General features: G+C 49.3%; 1 long non-coding RNA gene across 1 annotated transcript; it reads right to left on the minus strand.

Moving 5' to 3' along the window:
- Positions 1-652: 652 nt before the first annotated feature.
- LOC122367915 lies at positions 653-7028 on the minus strand. Its single transcript, XR_006254142.1, has 3 exons — positions 6995-7028; positions 1861-1998; positions 653-682 (listed from the first exon to the last, which is right to left on the minus strand). It is a non-coding gene; the product is annotated as an uncharacterized LOC122367915 (long non-coding RNA).
- Positions 7029-7308: the final 280 nt, after the last annotated feature.

The following is a 7308-nucleotide window of genomic DNA, read 5'->3' on the forward strand; positions in this document are numbered from 1 at the left end:
GCCTTCCGCGTATCGCTACGTGGCCCAGGAGCCGAGTTAGAAGGGGGGGGGGGGTGTTCAAACCCAATGATTGTAATGCAAATTGAACATTGCATTACAATCATTATGTGTATGTTTAACTAACTCTGAAGGAATATGTCACTGAGTGAACAGTCCTCCTCCGTTTTGGAGCTCAGTTAGCTTCATTATATCGCAAAGCACATCGGCTATGTATCGCACCCCTCTCCAGGGCCCAATCTTACCAAATGCCGTGAATGCGCATTCACGGCATTTGGTAACATTCAGAACTATTCCACATTCACTTATTCATTCGTCCACGCAACATTCATAATCATTCACGCTATCAAAATCATTGGACAAGATTGGCTGAATGTAAATAAAAAGTTTATCTTTGATATTAGTGCCGTTAACTCCGGCCAGTGCTGCCAAATCCTATTTACGGCATTGGTAAGATTGGGCCCAGGTGCGACAACGGCACACCGTTACTCGGTGTCCGCCATTCCCTGAACTCGTATATCAGCGGCCTGTCCGTGCTGCCGCTGCTCACCGTATATCACCAGTCGGTTGACCCTCCGTCCCAGGTCAGCCAGGTGACTGATGGTGTCGGCAGCCACCCCCTGGAGCGACACTGACAGATCATCCCCGTACCGTTCCGGCCACCTCGGCTCCGTCACCTCCGGCCCTGTCGGACAGAGCTGTGTCAGCTGGCTGCAGTCGGACAGAGCTGCCGCCAGCTCCCCGCTGCACCACTGACACCAGGGTGTCAGACACTGACACAGCCAGCACTGACATAGCCGAGCGACTGCACATAAATTTTTAGCACCAGCAGTCATATGTAAACATGTAAATATCAGCAACATGAGTATATGAGATATAAGTAACTATACGCGATAAGTGTATGCGTAAAACAGTAGTCTATGAAACTACTTTGACTACTCTCAATTGTTTCACTACAATCATTCCTCATTGGAATAACTCTGCTCACTAATTGTAACAATGCTTGCATTCCCGTGCTGGCCGCCTTCGATCGTGGCGCCACCTATACTCTGTATAACCGCCGCGCCAGGGCCGCGCCCAGTCAGTCTCGTCAGTCTGCTCAGACTGACTCGTCGTCAGCGAGCTCTATTTGTAGTCAGTCAAGGTCAGTCGTCAACTCACTCATTATTTTCGTTTAGAAATCTGATGCTTGTGACAATGCAACTATCGCCAGAACATCAACTTTTAAGTCACGCCGCAACGTTACACAATTAGGTATTCCATAACGCACCACAAGCATACACATGTGCAATTGTGCAGTGTACAAGTACAGCCCTCTGCAAACTGCGTGGTAGGTATTCTTGTTTCGACAAAACCGATAATAACTCAAAGGCTATGTTATCAGTTGGTCGGTTCTCATTGCATACCTATAGTATAGATGCACCATGCTCCACTCCTTCGATTGGTTCTATTATCAATGAACAATATATTAGGTATACGCCTAGTGTAGCAACAAAATGCAAAAGTTTGTTTTGGGGGCAAATGTAAACTTTTGTGTGTTGTTGTTAAACTAGATGGAAAATGCATAACAAAATAATCCCAATCTAAGGTGCGGAGTCTCGCACGTCTTGCTGTTACAATTTCTGAGTTACCGTGAGCATAGTATTCTCGTTATTCTCGGTTTTGTCGAGAAAAAAAAAGAATGCCCACCACGCAGTTTGCAGAGGGCTGTACTTGCGTTGCAAACCCCTCTCCCACCACAATAATGTACACGATCAATGGTGGAACTTGCTAGTTGAGACTGATCGGTTCGTCCATTTGCCATCAACGCTGTCCATTTGCATATACCGGCATTACCTACATGTGTGATCTGCGGTATATCACCTCTGACATTGAGGCACCTGAGGCCCTCCGGCAGCTGCCCCCTCAGTAGCGGGAGGTAGGCGGCGGTGACTGACAGCCGCTGCAGCCTACGGCACCTGGTGAGGGGCTCCAGGCTGCCGGCCGTGAGATCAAGACAGTCTGGAAAACACACAGACACACCTACAGACGGGATCAGCCGACTGGAATACATGTCGATATATGGAAAGACGAAACAGTATCTATGAATTCGTATGGTTTTATGGACACAGCAGACAAGGGGTATAAGCATATTATGTATAATGGGTTCAAACATCGAATATTCCAACACTGAAAACAAATCGACACAGTGAGGGCATGTTCTGTACCTGTAACACATCAATCATGTGTTAATCGCACTCAAAACACAATAAGGCTGAGTATTTTCACGGTTGGCGGGACCTTCGACACGTTTGATAACACAAAAAAAACAGAATAATGACACAATTTTCTAGTGCCAAGCAAGCTGGACGAATGTAATGCATCAGTGTATCGAAACCATGTGTTGTCGGACATGGTAGACGTGTATGTATAGTCTCTCTTGAAAGTATCGCGTCCTGGGCTGCGGCGGCTCAGCGAACTATTCCATTCAGTTTGAGGACCCCAGTAGGGAGGTCATGGCCTGTATCATAAAAAGTACGCTGTATGTAACACGATTTCACGCCAGCGCGGTGGTAGAAGGAAACTGCTATATGACGCAGGCCCCAGCGGCTGACAACTAGGTCAAAACAGGCGGAGGCCGGCCAAAGGTCATACTCGTATTGCTCTCCTTTGACCCCGTCCATCGCCCCAGGCGGATACCGGTGCCTCTTGGGCTCACCAGCCGGGCGCTCATTGGTGTGCCTTATGGGCGCCAATCACTCAGTGTGCTTGACGCGTAAAATCACAACGAAGCGAAGTTCCGCCATAACCCTTACTGTCATGAGGCCTTCTGAATGACGTTAACAGGTCATGCGGGGGAGGGGAAGCCTGGCATCAAATAAGTTTTTTAAAAAGAACATGGCTGAACAGCATTGTTTTTTTTTTTTGTCGCCGTTCACTAACCGGCTCATTAAAAAGAGAGAACTTCAAATATAGGACTAAATGGCTAGACAGCGAATTGGCGAAATGGCTAGAGAGATAATTTTTGTTTTTGAATCCGCTTACGAGTGCATGTGCGAGCACGGATGCATTCTGTTAGCGGGTGCAACTGATGATTTTTTGGGTATTTGGGCACGGGTTTCCGGATTTTACCAAAAACCTGTGACAGTCGTGCTGATGACGAGTCAAATTGCTAACTTTGCAATGAAAGAAATCTCGACAAATCCTCTGCGAGTATAGGGTGGCTTCCGTTGACCACATGCTTAGCTGCCATTACCAGTTAGCGGACGGTGCGGACATCACCCGCCTCCCCCTATCCCTCCGCAGTCCGTAACCACTCCCCTCGGCCCGCCGCGCTGGCTGCCTCCGCGTGTCAGGCTTCGGTCAGTGCTAACAGCGGCTCTCAAACCTTTCCGCTCAACCGCGGCTGAGACAGGTGGCGCCTTCCCTCAGAGTCGCGATACTTTCAAGAGAGACTATACCCTTTCACAAATACACCGTGCCATCCACCATTGAGCGCACCTATCCGTGCTTCTATCCTCAGGATACTGAAATCCTTCTCCTCCACGCCGCAACCCCCCTCCGGGCTGGACAGGCAACTTTATCTCATGCGGGCTGCTCCCTTGGAGCGGCACCGCTGCTCCTGAGGGAGCGCACCCCGTAGCCGGGTGTAGTGAGTGCCTTGGGGCTGGGTGGCCTGTCCTCTGGACGGGCTCAGCCCCGGCTACTCACTAGGGTGCCTGCCCAGACCAATGTCTCCCCCTAATTCCTATCATCCTTCCGGCTCTGCAATGGTCTTGTCGACCGAAAGGGCCTAACCCAACAAAACAAACAAACAAACAAACATTGAGCGACCTCTGAACCTTAACTTCAGATGGGGATAACAGAGGGCGTTTTGTCGAGCACCGACTTCTATGCTGGGTTTTTGGAAAATCTGCCAGAGTGTTTTAAGAAAACTCAAAATGCACAATACAGTCGAGGGATTCGATGCTTGATAAATTGTCTAGAGCAATATGCGCTGATTACATCAAATGCAAGCTGAAGCATACCCAATTAACGTCTGCTTGGAGGAAGAAACTTCTGGGTCTATATGGGATATATTCAAAAAAAAAATCGGTGGCTGAAAATCGTTCCGGTAGCCCGGAACCTTTGGACATCTGCATTACGCAGCAGTCCATCAATTGGGGGCACTGTCAGGTGGTGCACTGAGTGAGCCGTCTACGTGACGTTTTCGCCTTCTGGCCCTGAGACGGAACCTTTCTGATCCAGCGGCCGACCGAACGCATCGTCAGGTCGCGTATGGGTCGGCCGACCCCGCCTGGGTCGGCCGGCCGCGTGCTCAGCCCAATACCGCCCGATTCCACTCGGGCCCGGCTTTGGCAGTCAGCCTGTCCAGTCAAAGCCAAAGCCTCCTCAACTGCGCCCCGGCAACAAACTACATAGTCACCACGTGTTTCCAACTTTCACTTGCGATTTGTGTTAAATTTAGTAACACATTCACAGTGCATTAACCCTCGCCGGCCGAGGGGGGCGGGTGCCGCCCCCCCCCCATAGGGTTTTTTCGCGATAGCTCCGAACACGCCGGCGATAGAGAGCAGAAACTTGGCATACCTGACCTTTGATTCAAGCCGGATCTTTTGACACCTTTCGCATTTTCGGGTCAGGTCAGGTCACTGACCTATGACGTCATAAGTGAACCTCTGCACGGTCTTCAGATGTCGCAACTTCGCAACGCCCTCACTGCCAGAGGAGGTGTCACAGGGAAATGAAACTTGCAGGACCTAGTATCCATTAGGAGTCTCACAACTTTTATATCTCGGATTTTTCCTAAAGGTCATATGAGGTCAGGTCATTTTCTCGACCTCACCATTGTAAGTCAAAGGGGAAAATGAAAACTGCTATTCTGGCGCCGGGAACGATCCACAACTATCTCAAGCACACATAATCATGATTTCAGGCATTCCTTGCAAGGTTCCATGCGTCACTTTTGCAATGTTGACCTTGCGTGACGTCATTTATGACGTAATTAGGGTCATATTAGTTTTTCGTCAATACCTCCCGATCAAATTGAGCTAGCGAGCCAGGAAAGCCAGCAATGGACTCGGGAGGACCTGCCGAATCGAATGATATGCGATATGACCTCCTTCGACAAACTTCGTGACCTGAGGGCGCTGACCTGACCGTGACCCGAGGTCAACACCCTAAGTTGACCTCACCCAAAACAAAAAGTATATCATTCGACGCGCCTGAGCAAGGCGAACACGACGCTGCCAAAATCGCGGCTCTGCGGCCGTTTTTTGCGAAGTTATTCACCAAAAACCGAACCGTACCTTGGGGCACTTGACCTGACCTCAGAGGTCACCGGCTGACCTAGGACCTTATAATCGGGTAACAATTTCTGCGTCTTGAAACGGCGACCACGCTCGTTTTTTTCCGCGACGCACTAGCTCCACCAGGGGCGAAACGGCGAGGGGGGGGGTCGTACCCGCCCCCCCCCCCTCGGCCGGCGCGTATGTAGAAAACCAATAGGTCCGGCGAGGGTTAACCCTCGCCCTGGCAGGGGGGGGGGGGGGTCGATGCGACCCCCCCCCTTCTAAGGTTTTTCAAAGATAGCGTAAAAACGGCGGCGCGCAGCGCCGCCAAATTTGGCACAGCCTATGGGGCAAACTGTTCATATAACCTGAAAATTTCAGGTCCGGGTGACCTTGGGTCAGGTAACCAGGTCAGAAAAAAGGTACAAGGTCATGGTCAAATTTCAATTTTCTTTATGCACCTGTCCAACTCACAGTTTTGGAGCGATTTCCTTCAAACTTTCAGGATGTACTAAGTTCACCAAGTTGTATAACATTTATTCCGGTTTTTTGGATGTCAATGACCTGAGGTCAGTTAGAGGTCATTACGTCGTAATGTTAAGCCTAAGGGAAAATATTCAATTCGGAAAATACTGGAGATATCCGCTTCGTTCTATCATTTGTGTGCTTTGAAACCTCAGTACCTAACATTATGTCACTTGGTGCTTCTTTGTTTGGTGTACTTATCCACGGGTCAGGTCAAATGAGGTCAACTGAGGTCAAATGACGTTTGTGCCAATAACTTGTCACACAATAAAGATACAGCTTTCAAAATGGTATCATTCTGTTCCTTTTGAAGAGCCGAGTCGAATGATATGCAACATTAAGCATTTCGACCATTCTTAAGATTTAAGTTGTACTTAAGATGTGCTTAACTTTTGAAGTACACTTAAGCAAACAAAAAAGTTTATCATTCGACGCGCCTTGACGTGCTGAGTTCACTGGTGCTTTTCTATTTGCTCTATCTTAATTAGATCAAAAGTTATAAGCGAAAAACTTTTGACCTGTTTTTAGCGAAATTTTTACATTCATACCCCCCAAAACCCCCCTAAATATTGACCTAGAGCAACCACATTTGCACAGGCGCGAGAACTCCAGGGGGCCCACCTACCTACTAAATTTGGTGTTTCTAGGTGCCATAGGAGCCAATCGCGAGGGGGGTCGCATCGACCCCCCCCCCCCCCCTGCCAGGCGTGTTATGAAAAATGCCCTGCCAGGGCGAGGGTTAAACATTGAGTAACACATTTACCTTGTATTCTGCAAATGTATTCACACAAGCCGTATGTGTCTAAGACACACTGATATTGTGTTTTAGGACACAACACGACTGGGTCAACACATTTGTAAATTGACACGTCTGCGGCGGGTCAAAACATGCATGATGCAGGGTACACAGAAAGCCTAGTTAACACACTCTGCTTGTGCGTTTTTAGTCGTTTTTTGTATCAATTTGTTTTCAGTGAATACAATCGTTATGTGTATGCCTAACAAACTTTGAAGGAAGAGGTCATTGGTCATTGAACAGTCCTCCTCCATTTAGGAGCTCAATTGGCTTCATTATTTCGCAAAGCACATTGGCTATGTATCGCACCTGTCTCCATGAGGTCCGACAACGGCACACCGATACTCGGTGTCCGCCCTTCGCTGAGCTCGTATATCAGCGGCCTGTCCGTGCTGCCGCTGCTCACCGTATATCTCCAGTACTGTGACCGTCCGTGCCAGGTCAGCCAGGTGACTGATGGTGTCGGCAGCCACCCCCTGGAGCGACACTGACAGATCATCCCACGGGTTCCATTCCGGCCACCTCGGCTCCGTCACCTCCGGCCCTGTCGGACAGAGCTGTGTCAGCTGACTGCAGTCGGACAGAGCTGCCACCAGCTCCCCGCTGCACCACTGACACCGGAGTGTCAGACACTGACAAAGCCAGCACTGACACTGCCGAGCGGCCGCACAGCAATTTTTAGCACCAGCAGCCATATGTAGAATGTGAATATGAACATAA

The sequence above is a fragment of the Amphibalanus amphitrite genome, unplaced genomic scaffold, assembly GCF_019059575.1.
Source record: "Amphibalanus amphitrite isolate SeventyFive unplaced genomic scaffold, NRLGWU_Aamphi_draft 000907F_arrow, whole genome shotgun sequence".
Lineage (NCBI taxonomy): Eukaryota > Metazoa > Arthropoda > Thecostraca > Balanomorpha > Balanidae > Amphibalanus > Amphibalanus amphitrite.